This window comes from Prorops nasuta, unplaced genomic scaffold, assembly GCF_024137725.1.
Source record: "Prorops nasuta isolate Cenicafe-Biocafe unplaced genomic scaffold, Cenicafe_Pnas_1.2 PNAS00011, whole genome shotgun sequence".
Taxonomy (NCBI): Eukaryota; Metazoa; Arthropoda; class Insecta; order Hymenoptera; family Bethylidae; genus Prorops; species Prorops nasuta.
In genome coordinates this window covers 6,641,097-6,657,321 of record NW_027116808.1, presented here as the reverse complement: position 1 = coordinate 6,657,321, position 16,225 = coordinate 6,641,097, and the positions used below count along the sequence as shown (strand labels likewise).

The following is a 16,225-nucleotide window of genomic DNA, read 5'->3' as shown; positions in this document are numbered from 1 at the left end:
ATTGTTGGCTGACGTTTTCGAAAATTTTCGTGATAGCTGCATGCAAACTTATAATTTGGATCCTGCTCATTATTATACACTCCCAGGCTTCACTTGGGAAGCAATGCTCAAACATACAGGAATAAGATTAGAACTTTTCACTGACGTAGAAATGCTGCTTTTCGTAGAACGGGGCATACGTGGTGGTTTAAGCCAATGTTCGCACCGCTATGAAAAGGCTAACAATCGGTACATGCAAAACTACAATCCCGAGGAACCTTCTAAGTATTTAATGTACTACGACGTAAATAATTTGTATGGGTGGGCAATGTCTCAACCGCTACCTACTCACGGATTTCGCTGGATTGAAAATGTTAATAATTTGGATATCTCTAATATACCGATAGATTCACCCGAGGGGTATATTTTAGAGGTTGACTTAGAGTATCCAAGCATGCTTCACGATAAACATTCCGACCTTCCATTTTGTCCCGTACGTGATGCCCCATCGGGTACACGTCAGAAGAAGCTACTTGCAACTTTAGAAAATAAGGAACGCTATGTTATACACTATCGTGCTTTACAGCAATGTATGCGTAATGGTATTGTCTTAAAACACATTCATCGCGTTTTAGGATTTCAGCAGTCCACCTGGTTACGTAAATATATCGATCTGAACACTAGTTTCCGTGCAGCATCTAAAAATGAGTTTGAGAAAAATCTTTTCAAGTTAATGAACAATGCGGTGTTCGGTAAGACTATGGAGAATGTTAGAAAAAGAGTTGATGTGAGACTCGTGAGTAGGTGGGAGGGAAGATATGGTGCTGAAGCAATGATTGCTAAGCCTAATTTTCACAGTCGCACTATATTCAGTGAGAATTTGGTCGCGATTGAATTATCAAAATTAGCAGCTAAATTCGATAAGCCTATAAACGTAGGTATGAGCATTCTTGATATTTCGAAAACATGTTTGTATGATTTTCATTATCATTATATGCTTCCTACGTTCGGTAGCAAATGTAAAGCGTTATATACCGATACGGATAGTCTAATATACTACATTGAGTGTGATGATATTTACACTATTATGATGGAGAATCTTTCTAGATTCGATACAAGCGATTATTCTCCCAACAATCAGTACAATTTACCTCTAGTGAATGAAAAAGTCCCTGGTCTGATGAAAGATGAGAATAATGGGCAGATAATGACAGAGTTTATTGGACTGAGATCAAAAATGTACACATTTAAAGTACAAAATAAAATTATCAAAAAAGCTAAAGGTATTAAGACTTACGTTGTTGCTAGAAACATAACCTTTCAGGACTATAAGGAATGTTTAACAAATTTTACTGTACAAGTCCGCTATCCAACTTTAATTCGCTCAAAATTGCATAATGTTTATTCGATTGCACAACTGAAAGTAGCTCTCAACCCATATGATGATAAACGTTATATCGTGCACGGAACTGTATCGACTCTACAATGGGGTCATTATAGAATAAATTAATTATATTTAAATTGAATAATTTTATTAATAAATAATGTTTTTACAAAATATTATCTTTATTTATCCATGAATTATGTGTATTATCGAATCCTAACCACTTCACAAAGACCTTATCACCCTTCTTACGTAATACCTTCTCCACTAGATATACATTAGGATTAACAGTTTTGAAAAGTTCATATTCGTAGAATCCTCCGTATATATCAGTACCACTAGAGTCTCTAAGTAAATATGTAACAGGATTTGTTTTCTGCACTTTTATAATTTCAAATATTTCAGTTGTCCAATTTGGTGTGTATCCCTTTGCGAATACATTCTTGTATTTACTGATTCGTACAAAATCACCTACTTTGAACTTGGCACGGCCAACAATCTTTATATTATTGTATACTGTATTCAGGAACATATTAGCATGATCTGGCGTCACATCAACTGGTCGCATTCCTATAGTACGATGTTTTCTTGCGTTGTAGTCTTCAACTAGTCGCTGCAGTATACCTCGCCACTTATAATTTCCATTCAACGTAAATCGTTTCCACATTTCAGTCTTCAGTGTGCTATTCCAGCGCTCAACTATCGTAGCTTTCAATACGCTGTATGCTGAGTAATGATTTATTCTACGTTTTTTTATAAGCGATTTGAAATCACTATTATAAAACTCCTTGCCATCATCTGTCTGCAAATTTTTGGGTCATCTGCCACTTTTCAGAATCTTCGTAAATGCGGCTGTCACTTCCTTGCCAGTTTTGGTTTTTAGTGCTACTGCCCATCCAAATTTCAAAAATGCATCAATAACTGTGAGAATATAGTGGTAACCTCCGTCAGCATAATTCTTCATATCAACCAGATCTGCTTGTCAGAGGTCATTGAAGCCTCGTATTATAACTCTTCTACGTTGAAAATTCCGTCTTGCAGGTACATGCAGTTCTTCGACCAATTTTTTCTTTTCTTCACTATCCATAACTCTTCAGGTATGTGTTGGGTTTACAAGGGTACATCGAGCACTGATGGTAGTAAAAGTTTCTTTTTCCTAATAAAACTCTTTGACGAATTATTTCAAGAAGAATTCTCGTTAGCATGATTTTCCCCATGAAAAATAGGACTATTTTTTTTTTTTTAATTCCGCATTATCTTTATTATATGCTTCTTCGATTCACCATCCTCTTTAGCCTGATTCTCCATGAAAATTGATGCATATTTCTTTAAATCTGCATTATCTTCAGCATTTTTCTGCATAAAATTTCTCAATTTCACTTGAAAATCATGCAGCATTAACTCGGTTTCATCCAGTCTTAACGCAATACTTCGTAAAATATCACTGTTTTCTTGCATTTCATTTTTAAGGTTCTCACGTACAGCATTCATATTATCCAGCAGAACACGCATATTCACAGCACATTTCTCATCAGTAGCATCAAATCCTAAATTTGAAATAATATTCCCCTTAGCATTAAATGCATTCATACGTTTATCAAATTTTAATGTTTCATCTTCAGTTTTGCGGAAATATTTTCTCACATTACTGGTAGTGGAAATACCTCCAAATTTATTTATCGACATTGTGAAGTAACACAATCAACTGGGAAAATATGGAAAGTGTAAACTCTTTTATAGAATAATACGTTCTTCGTGAAGCTCCTCAATTATTGATTGTATCTCATTATGATGATTCGTATGTCCTGCAGCAGATGATGCTATCAAAAGTCTCAAACGTTCAACTAATTCGTTCGGATCATTCCAATGTACATAGTTCACTGGTTTATCATTAACACACATATAACCGCTGCCTTTTACAATATTCTTTGGAGGAAGTAATGGACTAATTATTTTCTTCCATTTATGACCCTTATTCCCACGAAGCTTTCCCTCGCTACTGTAATCTGCTCTGTGTACATTAGTTTGAGAAAGAATATTCTTATATGTTTTTAAATCATCTTCTGTATAATCATGTGGCTCTTTCATGAAGATCAATTCAAATAGACCAATAGTACCCTGATAATACTCCTCATCAATAATAATAAAATCTCCACGATCTACTTTAAAAGCACATTTTCCAATTCTCATTTTGTTAAGACTACCATCTTGTTCAACTCCAAAATTATAATCAATTATTTCCTTATTTTTACTGATAAACATCTTTTTATATTTACGTCCAATTGCTCCATATTCTGACAAAGAACTATTTAAATCTAAGGATCTTTGCAATGGCGATGATGGAGTTTCTGCTTGCATTGGTGATGGTATTGCTAAATCATTAACATCCTTTTCCACTTTCACTCCCTCCTCCTCCTCATCCCCATCCTGTTCCAGAGAAAGGTATAATGTTTCATTAGGTCGTGAATGTCCTTGCTCATCATCATCAGATGAAGGGGTTGGAATTTTAATTCTAGAGTTGTATGCGAAATCTTTACGTTGTGGAGTCGATGAGAGATAAGTCCTTTTACGTTTCGATGGAATAATAAAAGAATTATTGCTTACAGTAGTCTTCTGTAGCGGTTCCTGTTTATACTCATATTTCGGGGACACGAAGGTCATCTCATTATGTTCAGTGAGCTTCTTCAATGGCTCAACAATTGGTTTAAAAGTTTCATTTAAATTGGTTTCCATCATTTCTCTTCCTGATTTGAGTGCACGATATTTTTCACGAATTACTTTACTTTTCGCGGCAATCTTCTTAAGCAGCATCTTTTCTTCCATTTTTCTGCTTTCCATGTTTTCCACGTTCAAGCTGTATTCAATCAACGTTCAATCAACGTTCAATCCACGTTCAATCCACGTTCAAACCACGTTCAGTCCATGTTCAATCCACGTTCAATCTTATTTCCACGTTTATACTAGGTTTATTCCACGTTTATTTGATGTGTGTTTTTTGATGGACACTTAGCTCTAAACTGAACAATCTTAAGTAAACGGTATACTATTTAATCTTAGCATACTCATCGAAACCTTTCCGATATCTACCATTTTGAATTGTACTATCCTTGTCGATCACTAGAAATCCATAATCATGGTGCCAGCACTTTGAACACAATTCATTGAATTTTTCAAATGACATATCCGTGTCTACATGATCGTTATAAATATGTTTTAAATTAGTACCATCTGGCTTAAAGATTATGAGAAGATTTGCATTATCACGAATCATGTGTTTAGAAATTTTAGCATAAGTCTGGCAGAGGTAGAAGCAGTCAATATTTGAATGTCTACCCATGGAGAAGTAGTCTCTGATATTATCCAGCTTATCGTTAGCAACATCATCAAATATGAAAATAGAATTTGGTAACGCCTCAGTTACCTTTAAAACGTCGCTATTGTTTGAAAATTTAAAATATCCAATACCTTTTAGTCCTTTTAATAACCGTTCAAGGTATTGATACTTGGGTTGTTGAAGTGACTTTGAGTATACATAAATATTTTCAAATCTCAGATCGTTAGGACTTTCCACGATACTAAGCAGTACGTTTGTTTTACCGCAATTCGAGGGTCCGCAAATTATACTACGAATTGTAGATGGAAGCAGGGATCCATGACGTTTACTCCTTCCTCCACAACCCCCACCGACAATAAAGTGATCGGCGTTGGAGACACGAATGTGCAGTAGTTGCTTTACGAAATCCATAACTGTAAAACTCTATGATCATGCAAGCTATTTATAGGCTTGAAGAAGATTATCTCATCAGTTCTCATTATGTCGTTGTTAATGTTAGATGTGCTACGTTTGGAGGATTTAACTATTGAGCAGCTTGAATACATTCCAAAAATTTTACTATTGAAGCGCTTTCCAAACAGTATTCGACTGGTTTGGTGTAAATTGCCTGAGCACATTCGTGCAGATCCTGAAGTGCAACAATATCGTGCCTGTACGGAACATTATAATTTACCTAATCAAGATCATTTTGATGTATTACCACCTTCAATAAAAAATTGCTGGATGTGTCAACGAACCCGTTAGGAAAGCATGATGAGTTATGGTTGTGGATCTTTTCTCAATAAGCTGCTAAATAAACTACCCTTCGAGCTGCATGTACCTGGCTACAATTATTGCGGTTCAGGTACTCGCCTTCATGAACGGTTAGCACGTGGTGATCGAGGAATAAACCCTCTGGATGATGCTTGCAGTGAGCATGATATCGCATATTCAGTATATAAGGACCTGCCCTCGCGTCATCATGCTGATAAAGTACTTGCACGCCGTGCACGACAACGTATCATAGCTAGTGACTCATCCGTAGGTGAACGAGCGACAGCGACTGCTGTCTGGGCATCAATGAATACAAAACGGAAACTCGGCTTAGGACTGCGAGTGTCTAGAAAAAGTACGAAGAAAAGAAAAATTCGTGTACCGAAAAAACGAGGTGGTTTATTGAGGAAAAAGTCACTTACTAAAATAAAACGGGGGGAGGGGGTTATTACCACTGCTTCCGCTGCTGAGTGCGGTGGGTGCATTAGCTGGCGGTGCGGCAGGTATAGCAAAGGCTGTAAACGACACCAAAGCAGCCAAAAAACAATTGGAAAAAATGCATCGACACAATCGCTTAATGGAAGCGAGACGGGGACAAGGTTTATACCTCGCACCATACAGCCGAATAGGAGAGGGAGTGAAAAGGAAAAGAAAATAAATGGAGTTCCTAAATCTGGACCTACTAGTAATATACAATTATCAGACGTCTGCCGTGAAATACCGCATTTTCGGGGAGTCTTTATGCGTACAACTCTACCTCAAAATGTGCAACGCAATGAGTGCGCAATTGTGAATCTTGATGACGAACAAGGTCCTGGAACACATTTGGTCGCTTACGTTAAACGTAATAAGCACGTTAGGTATTTCGATTCCTTCGGAAATTTAAAACCTCCAATTGAACTTGTGGAATATTTTGAACCTTCTGCTATAATCTACTACAACCATGACCAATATCAATCGTATGATTCAAGCATATGCAGTCAGTTGTGTGTCAAGTTTCTACGTGAACAATGTCTTTAACATTTACACTCTCTGGCCGTGATTCGGTATTGGAGTCAGATTTTTTCCCCCCGATCGATCTTCGAGATGGATAATATGAACTCGGTCTCGTAGACTTTCAGAGCTTCAATTCAATCGCTAATGTTGATGAGACAAACAATATATTTTACGTTGATGATCAGGAGCTAACTATACCTACAGGTTGTTATGAGCTCAATGCTATAAATGACTTTTTACGTGCTCAGATGTTCGAAGGTGATGAAGAAGAAGTAATTGTTCTACGTGCTAATAATAATACATTAAAAAGTGAAATAAAGTGTAAATATCAGATTGATTTTACACAACCTAACAATATAGGCTCTTTGTTGGGTTTTTCATCAGATCGTGTTATTCCACCGAACACACTAGCTGAATCAGACGAGCCCGTAAATATTATAAGAGTAAATATTCTACGAATTGAATGCAACATTACAGTTGGTGCGTACACAAACGGTAGACCTCGACATGTTATACATGAATTTTTTCCGAGTGTTCCGCCAGGTTATAAAATCGCAGAAACACCGAAGAACGTCATTTACTTGCCAGTCATTGCGAAAGTAATTGACCGTCTCACCTTGCGTATTCTCGATCAGGAAGATCGTATAGTAAATTTCGGAGGTGAAGAAATCACAATTCGTTTACATATTAGAAAATGCTGATTTACAAGAATACTTATAAATCACCGATACTCGATGAGCCTATCAGTCCAACTGCTACTGCTGCAGCAGGACAGAATACATTGAGTGAAGGTAACGCTGGAGGACAAAATACATTGAGCGAAGGTAACGTTGGAGCATCATTAACAAGAAGAAATATCGCCTTTCTACAATCACTGGATTTCAACGTTAGAAATAAAAATGCATCCATTAGATGTAACCGCTCAACCGGTGTTAGACAATCGCATCACTAAAATGGAAATGCATGCTTACAATCCTTATGCAAATGCATCATTGGGAAATAGTGATGAAATTTGAATTCCTATACAACAGCAAGATTTAATTCTTCTATCCTGTGAAAGTTATCTTTACATTGAGGGAAAGATAATCGTTGGAACCCGTGCTCCGGATGCAGCAGCCCAAGATGTCGTAGGACTTGACTGTAATTCCATGGCATTCTTGTTTGATGAAATTCGTTATGAATTGAATGGTATTGAGATTGATCGTTGTAAGAATGTGGGTATTACTAGCTCCATGAAGAATCTCATCTCCTTAACTGCTGAGGAAAGTACAAGTCTACGTCATTCAGGATGGTTTCTAACAGATCACAGGTCTACGAATCATTTCAACTTTTGTGTAACATTGCAAATGCTGTTGGGTTTTTCTGAAGACTACAGAAAAGTTATAATAAATGCACGTCATGAACTCGTTCTTATTCGAGCACGTGATGATATAAATTCACTACATTCTTCGAGAAAAATCATCAACTCCAAAATTGATTTGCAAAAAGTGCAGTGGAGGATTCCTCATGTATCACTGAATGATTATACAAAACTTAAATTTCTACGTTTGATTGAGCAAAACAAAATTCTAACCATGGCTTTTCGTTCCTGGGAACTCTACGAATATCCACTTCTACCTGAAACACAGAGGCATACATGGGCCGTAAAAGCTGCAACACAATTGGAGAAACATCGATATGTTATACTAGCATTTAGACAAAATAAGAAGAGTACGCAGCATATGGAGGTGCTTAGATTCAATGACAATTCTGTTCGTGATGTTAAAGTCTATCTGAATTCAGAATTTTATCCATATGACCGAATTGATAGTGATAACGAAAAAACCCGTTATTCTGTACTATATGATATGTATGTTAAATTTATCCATTCATATTATGCAGGAGAAAAACAGTCGAAACCAATGCTTAATTACAAAAACTTTGTGGAATACGGTCCTCTCTTCGTCATCGATTGTTCGCATCAAAATGAATCTATAAAATAGGGCACTGTTGACGTTAAAATCGAGATTGATTGTACTAGAAATATTCCAAGTAATACTACTGCGTTTTGTTTAATTATACATGATAAAATTGTTGAATATAACGCGCTTACTAGTATTGTTAGAAATGTAAGTTAATAGACTAGATTTATATGTATCTTACTAATGTAGTGAGGGATAAAGAAAAAATAAATAAATAAGATATAATAAACATTTATTGATGTCATTCCTTAAAAACATTCCTTACAAATATTTCCAAAATTTATGTTATGATTATCATTGGTTAACTTTAAATTCTAAATTATTGTATCGTCCTCCAACATATAAGATTTTTAATGTATTCGCTGATGCAGAATTTTGATGTTCTTTGATTGGTTCAGGCGACTCCAGTAATTTCATCATCCTTGAGGGTAGGAAGAACCATTCGTCTGTAACCAGCTTCGCTATTAATTTCTCTCCATATTTGGTCTTAATTTTCACTAATTCAGTGATTTGATACTCCTTATTCTCCTCAAAAGTATTCAGCTTTACGAAAGTCTTAGGTTTGTAAGTTACACTTGCAAGTGCATTGATCTTGGTTAAATCCATTTTTCTGTGAAAAAAAAACAGAAATTGAGAAAAGAAAAAACATTGAAATAGAATAGCAAGAAAACAGAATTATAAAAGAATAATTCTTACCACCCAAAAAGAGTTTCTGTGGTATAGCAAGGAAAATATTCGGAATATAGCTTTGCACTGGATCTTTCACCTCCTTGAAGCTTCTAATGAAAACTGGCTGACTGAAATTTCCCGATTGCTAACAACATTGGTTTTAAAAAATGGTGGAAGGGATGAGATGCATTCTAATTGGAAGTTAATATTTGGGTGGTGTGTATTCTTGCCCGCCTACGAAATTTGCGTCAAACAAGTCGTAACACGTTACAAGCGGTTTCTCCTGAATTCTTTTAATTGCATAATCATGTTGTAGACTTTTCAAAAGTGAACTGGGGAAAATTTGCGTCAAACAGGTCATGACACGTTACCAGTGGTTTCTCCAGAATTCTTTTAATTGTACAAACGTGTTGCAGACTTTTCTTAAGTAAAACGGTAAAATTTACGAGCACATTCCTCTCGATAGCTAGGCATATAAAAAATTGAGAGAATATGAAAAAATCGAGGATCTAAAAGGTCATAAATCAAGTAACAAGTCATGACACGATCTCAGGCGTCAGGTACTCGAGCATATCCATTCTAGAAGATATCAGCACACTCAGCAATCAGTTCTCCAATCGCTAGAATGGTGCCAATACAGCTTCTTAATGTTTAGGTAAAAGTTATGTTTTGCTTTACCCTTCAAAAAAACTGAAGTGCTCTGACAACTCTTTCCCTTTCTAAAGCCTAGCCTGCTTGTTAGATGGATAAGTATGGTATGCTTACCTGAAAAAGCTAAAAAAAATGGCTAGAAGATAAGTCCGGGAGAAATGGCATAACTTAGGTTGGGATAATCTTAAAGGTAGGCTATAAAAATTCTTAGAACAGTTTTTTATTCAATATCTAAAGTTTTATAAGAGCTAGGACTCAATAAGTTGTCCTATCAAAATATTAATATTCCTGAAATTGATATTAAATTATTATTCTCCCCAAATCGATGGAAAGCCTCCATGCAAAGGGTGAACCTGACCTGGGGTGTAGTAAGAGCTAGGACTAAATAAGTTGTCCTAACAAAAATGTTAATATTCCTGAAATTGATGTTAAATTGTTATTCTCCCCAATAGGGGAGACTATTAAAATTCTATCCTTTCATTTAAAGGATATTTTGTTATTCTTTGCATCGGTTTAGTTAAAACCATGCAAAGTTATAATTCCATGCTCGATGGAAAGTTAATTCCTTGCACGATATCAGCAACTTATCACAATACCTATCTACAATTTAACTAACGCGAAAAGGGGAGATTGCGGTAGCCACCTAGCGGCAATTACTGGTACTATCAATTAAATTGAACTAGTTCACCCGTGTGTGTAATTACGTAATATTAAAATACCATTAGCGCGAAAGAATATTAAGGAAGGCAGTCACCTAATGTTGACTACTGGAACTAGCAATTAACTCAAGCTAGTTTATCTGTGTAGCAGAGTCGGAAATAGTTAGGCTACGTAAGGTAACTAACCATCGACTTCGAAGGGTGAAAAAACCTTCCCTCAACTAGGGTCCCCGTAGGATAACTAACCAACGGTACCATAGGGTGAAAAATACCCCCTCCCTAACCAAACTCGGTCCCACTATAAGACCTTCCAACTGTGACATAGGGTGAAAAATACCCCTCCCTAACGAAACTCGGTCCCACTATAAGACCTTCCATTTGTGACATAGGGTGAAAAATACCCCCTCCCTCCCTAACCAAACTCGATCCCACTATAAGACCCTTTCCTTCCTCATCCCCACCACTACCATACTAAGAGAGTCTTATCCCCACCCATCCCCCTTCCACACCACAAAACAGCTACCCCCACTCCCTGTCATCGGAACCGCATTGCTACACTACTTTTTATATTTTCTTGTGGTATATTTCAAATACAGAACCGCTAAGAACTTTATCCGAAAGATTTGATATATCGGTATCATGTGTATTTCGAGTTCTGCGCAGAGTTGTAGCTTGGCTCATTACAAAAGCTGATGAAACTATAACTTGGCCACTAGAACAAGAAGTTCCATTAATCTGCCACAGATTTAGAATTAAACAGGGATTAAGAAATGTTCTAGGAGCGATAGATTCGACTCACATTGCAATTCTTAAACCATCTGTTGATGCACGATCCTAATGCAATCGTAAAAAATATTTCTCAATAAATTTACAAGCAATAGTAGATTCCGATATGCGTTTTAGAAATATTTACTGTGGCGAACCAGGCTCTCTTCATGATGCTCGTGTTTTTAGGAGATCTTCTTTATATGAAACAGCTAATATGGAACAAAGTATAATATTTCCTGAAAAAACATTTTTATTAGGCGATTCAGCATACCCATCATTATCCTGGATCGTACCACCCTTTAAAGATAATGGACACTTAACAGCAGAACAGCACCAATTTAATTACATGCATTCTTCTACACGAATTGTTGTTGAAAAAGCATTTGGTTTATTAAAAGGTCGCTTTCACCGGTTAAAGTTTTTTACGGATTATCGTAAAATAGGTTTCGTAACTAACAGTGTAGTGGCAGCATGTGTCTTACATAATCTTTGCATTTTAGGTAATGATAATTATAATTTTGAAGAGTACAATGACAATAATTTTATCGATGTAGATAGTGATGAATCTAGTTTACAAAATGATCCTGCAGATCGACGAATGCAGCTATTCAGAGAGTTGTTTCCTTCAACATAAAGCAATCAAAATATTATCGTGATTATTAAACAAATTGCTTACTTTGTATGTCTTCGTTATGTTGCAAACTATATATTTTTGTGTTAAAAAAATAAAAAAAAAATAAAATGTATTTATTTTTTTGTACAAAATTTAGTACATGAATGATATATAAAATTAACCATATAATTCTTATTTTATTAGTTTCGTAATTGAATATGATAAAATATATTCACACATAACAAAGATTTCACATATGAACAAGAGTATTTATATAATTTAACACTAACTATATAATCTTTACAGCATATGAACTAAGTAAATGCTTTCTATTCAGAATCAGAAATATTAGTTTTTAACAACTTTTGTAATAATTTCAATTTTTTATTTTCAATTTCAATTATAGCCACATTTTTAATCTCATTCTGTTTTAATTTTTGTGCCAAATATTCCTTTTTCTCTTTAGCTTCTACTTCTTTAAGAAGATAATGTTTTCTTTTTAATTGTAGACCCTCTTCTTTTTGCTGTAAAAATACTGTCCTTTTTTCATCATTTTCTTTCTCATTGTCTATTCTCTTGCTTATATAATCAAGCAATTTATTATTTAATATATCTTTCTTTACCTTCAGCCTATTATCTTGACATTTATTTTCTTTAGTAATTTTTTTTTTTGTATGGCATATTTGTTATTGGAAGTCAAAGACTGGCAATCTTTTTTGGAAATACATGCATCTAATGGTTGTAGAAAGCCTTCTACTGTATCAGACGATGACTTTTCCACAAGTGCCTCTTCAAAATTAACAATCCCAGGCTTTTCAGTTACTTCTGTTTCTTCTGCAGATAGTGATAAATTTCCTGTAAATATTTCTGCTGCAGTATCTTCTGCAAATGATGTTGAAGGTTCTAAATATGTTTTTTGTGTAGTATGTAGAACAGATTTTGTTGTAGCAACCTTGGACGAGAAAATGTGCTTTTTGCTACAATCTTTTCCTTTGTCAAAAATGTCATCCATTTCTCGAAAGAACGGAAAGGTTTTAGCATTTCTTCCTAACTGAGCATTATTGTCAACACACTCTTTGTATTTTTTAAGTAGAGCACCCATTTTCCATTTTATCTGATTTATAGTCATTTAAAGTAAATAAGAATTTGATTTAATGAAATTATATAATACATATAAATATAGATGTATATACACGGTGTCACAGCGACACTAGTCAAAAATTGAAGGGGTGATAAAGGAGGCAATAAGGAACGATTATTATTAATATATGTGTTATCTCAAACCTTTCAGCTCTTCTCTGCAGCCCTTCAAAGTTTCTACGTCGGTGAGCGCTTGAGTTAATAGTAGTGTCAGGCGTCAGCTGACCGGTACAGTCCGACCATGGCTGTAGTTGTTGTTGCGGCAGACTCCTAGCTCCTGCTCCTCTCTGTTCATAAAAGGAACTTATAAAAATTGTTCAATGTGTCTTCCGTTATTGGAGACACAAAGTTCATATCGCCTTCGTAAGGAATCGCGCACACGACCAAAAATTCCAGGCGTTTCGCGAACGGTTTCACAGGCAGCCACAATTCGTGCGAGCAGTTCTTCCTTCGTGTGAACGGGAGTTTGGTACACAAGAGCCTTTAAATAACCCCATAAGAAGAAATCTAATGGGGTAAGGTCTGGAGATCGTGGCGGCCAAGCAAACTCACTACCTCTGCCGATCCAACTGCGTGGAAATATTTGCAACACAAATTGTACTGCACTTCGCGTAAAGTGAGCTGGTGCTCCGTCGCTTTGGAACCACATTATCTTTCGGATAGATAATGGGACGTTTTCCAAAATCGTTGGTAACGACACGCGTAAAAATGCTTCGTAATTCGCACCAGTTACTCGCGACGGTAATACGTACGGCCCGATTAGGTCGTCACCAACTATACCTGCCCAAACATTAACGGAAAACCGATTTTGTACGTGTACGACAGCCGTAGCATGAGGGTTTTCCGAATTCCACACATGACTATTCTTTAAATTAAAGAAGCCGTTGCGAGTAAAGCACGCTTCATCTGTGAAAAGTACGTAGCGCGAAAAGTCTGGATCTGTCGCACATTTTCTTAAAAATCGGGCACAAAATTGTTTACGCTTCACAAAGTCACTGCCACTTAAAAGCTGAACTTTTCTTAAATGATACGGGTGCAAGCCTTCTTCATTTAAGACACGCCAAACACTCATTCTGTCCGATTGTAGTTCGTACGCAAGAGCTCTAGTGCTGATTTCTGGCTCCTCGTTGACACGTTCGAGCACTGCTTCCTCAAATTCAACAGATCGCGTTGTACGATTAGAGGTTTCTGGAGCCCTTCGCTTCACCGATCCTGTTTCGCGTAATCTTTGTGCGATAGACAAAAATATTCTTCGATCTGGGTGCTTTCGGTTTGGGTAACGTTCTCGATAGATACGCGCGGCCTCCATCGAATTACCAAAAGCCATCCTGTACACGAAATGCATATCAGCAAGTTCGGCAAATGAATAATCACCATCCATTTTTAATTCGCAATGGACGCTAAATTTTAGTTCAATGTTCTCGAAACGAAGACACGAATAATAATAGTGCTAGATTTTTAGCTTCTGCGTTAAAACAAAAGCCGTGCATTGCTATGTTTACATTTTTTTAGTGGCCAAATTAGTAAGAACTCTATCAATTCATTTTGTTGAAAAAATGTAAACATAGCAATGCACGGCTTTTGTTTTAACGCAGAAGCTAAAAATTTAGCACTATTATTATTCGTGTCTTCGTTTCGAGAACATTGAACTAAAATTTAGCGTCTATTGCGAATTAAAAATGGATGGTGATTATTCATTTGCCGAACTTGCTGATATGCATTTCGTGTACGGAATGGCTTGCGGTAATTCGATGGAGGCCGCGCGTATCTATCGAGAACGTTACCCAAACCGAAAGCACCCAGATCGAAGAATATTTTTGTCTATCGCACAAAAATTACGCGAAACATGATCGGTGAAGCGAAGGGCTCCAGAAACCTCTAATTGTACAACGCGATCTGTTGAATTTGAGGAAGCAGTGCTCGAACGTGTCAACGAGGAGCCAAAAATCAGCACTAGAGCTCTTGCATACGAACTACAATCGGACAGAATGAGTGTTTGGCGTGTCTTAAATGAAGAAGGCTTGCACCCGTATCATTTAAGAAAAGTTCAGCTTTTAAGTGGCAGTGACTTTGTGAAGCGTAAACAATTTTGTGCCCGATTTTTAAGAAAATGTGCGACAGATCCAGACTTTTCGCGCTACGTACTTTTCACAGATGAAGCGTGCTTTACTCGCAACGGCTTCTTTAATTTAAGGAATAGTCATGTGTGGAATTCGAAAAACCCTCATGCTACGGCTGTCGTACACGTACAAAATCGGTTTTCCGTTAATGTTTGGGCAGGTATAGTTGGTGACGACATAATCGGGCCGTACGTATTACCGTCGCGATTAACTGGTGCGAATTACGAAGCATTTTTACGCGAGTCGTTACCAACGCTTATGGAAAACGTCCCATTATCTATCCGAAAGATAATGTAGTTCCAAAGCGACGGAGCACCGGCTCACTTTACGCGAAGTGCAGTACAATTCGTGTTGCAAAAATTTCCACGCAGTTGGATCGGCAGAGGTAGTGAGTTTGCCTGGCCGCCACGATCTCCAGACCTTACCCCATTAGATTTCTTCTTATGGGGTCATTTAAAGGCTCTTGTGTACCAAACTCCCGTTCACACCAAGGAAGAACTGCTCGCACGAATTGTGGCTGCCTGTGAAACCGTTCGCGAAACGCCTGGAATTTTTGGTCATGTGCGCGATTCCTTACGAAGGCGATATGAACTTTGTGTCTCCAATAACGGAAAACACATTGAACAATTTTTATAAGTTCCTTTTATGAACAGAGAGGAGCAGGAGCTAGAAGTCTGCCGCAACAACAACTACAGCCCTGGTCGGACTGTACCGGTCAGCTGACGCCTGACACTACTATTAACTCAAGCGCTCACCGACGTAGGAACTTTGAAGGGCTGCAGAGAAGAGCTGAAAGGTTTGAGATAACACATATATTAATAATAATCGTTCCTTATTGCCTCCTTTATCACCCCTTCAATTTTTGACTAGTGTCGCTGTGACACCGTGTATAAGCATAAAACATACATAGCAGTAAGCTTTCAACATGTATATAACCTGTACGACACAATTACTATAAAAGCTACTATTTACTTACATCAATATCGAAAATATCGTGTAATTTATTGTATATAATCTCCCAAACTTTTGTTTTCTTTCTCGGGTGATCCATGAGATGTAAATTTGCCTCATAGATGCTGAGTAATGCTAAAGTAGCATTTCGATCCCAAATAGCACCTACAAAAATTATTAATTGGAATGAATAGTTTTTACTTATTAAATGTTTCAAAACGATTAATAATATACTATTTTTTCCGTC

General features: G+C 36.7%; 1 protein-coding gene and 1 pseudogene across 2 annotated transcripts in view; one reads left to right on the top strand and one right to left on the bottom strand.

The window, feature by feature from the left end:
• The first annotated feature begins 1,069 nt into the window (after nt 1-1,069).
• On the top strand, nt 1,070-11,788 carry LOC136777307 (uncharacterized; annotated as a pseudogene).
• Nucleotides 11,789-12,777: 989 nt separating this feature from the next.
• Xpd (general transcription and DNA repair factor IIH helicase subunit Xpd) overlaps nt 12,778-16,225 on the bottom strand; it is a 94,049-nt gene continuing 90,601 nt past the window's right edge. The window contains exons 13-14 of one of the 2 annotated variants that reach the window (XR_010823235.1): nt 16,004-16,143; nt 12,778-12,881 (exon numbers count right to left, since the gene is read on the bottom strand). The gene's annotated coding sequence lies outside the window, so the exon portion shown is untranslated. Of the gene's footprint in view, nt 12,882-16,003; nt 16,144-16,225 lie in introns of those variants that run through there. The other variant, XR_010823236.1, reaches the window with a different exon arrangement.